We start from the raw sequence: 229 nt of genomic DNA, 5'->3' as shown, positions 1-229 counted from the left end.
GAGAAAAGGAACCCTCATACACTGTTGGTGGGAATGTACATTGGTGCAGCTGCTAAGGAAAGCAGTGTGGATGTTCCTCAAAAAATTAAGAATAGAATTATCATGTGACCCAGCAATTCTTCTCCTGAGTATCTTCCCCTAAAATCTGAAAACATTTATCTGTAAACATTTATCTGTAAAGGTAAATGTACTCTGATGTTCATTGCAGCTTTATTTATGGTGGCCAAAA

Source organism: Hipposideros armiger, unplaced genomic scaffold, assembly GCF_001890085.2.
Source record: "Hipposideros armiger isolate ML-2016 unplaced genomic scaffold, ASM189008v1 scaffold_547, whole genome shotgun sequence".
NCBI classification, from domain to species: domain Eukaryota; kingdom Metazoa; phylum Chordata; class Mammalia; order Chiroptera; family Hipposideridae; genus Hipposideros; species Hipposideros armiger.
The sequence above is the reverse complement of the archived record's forward strand: the minus strand, read 5'-3'. Positions refer to the sequence as shown.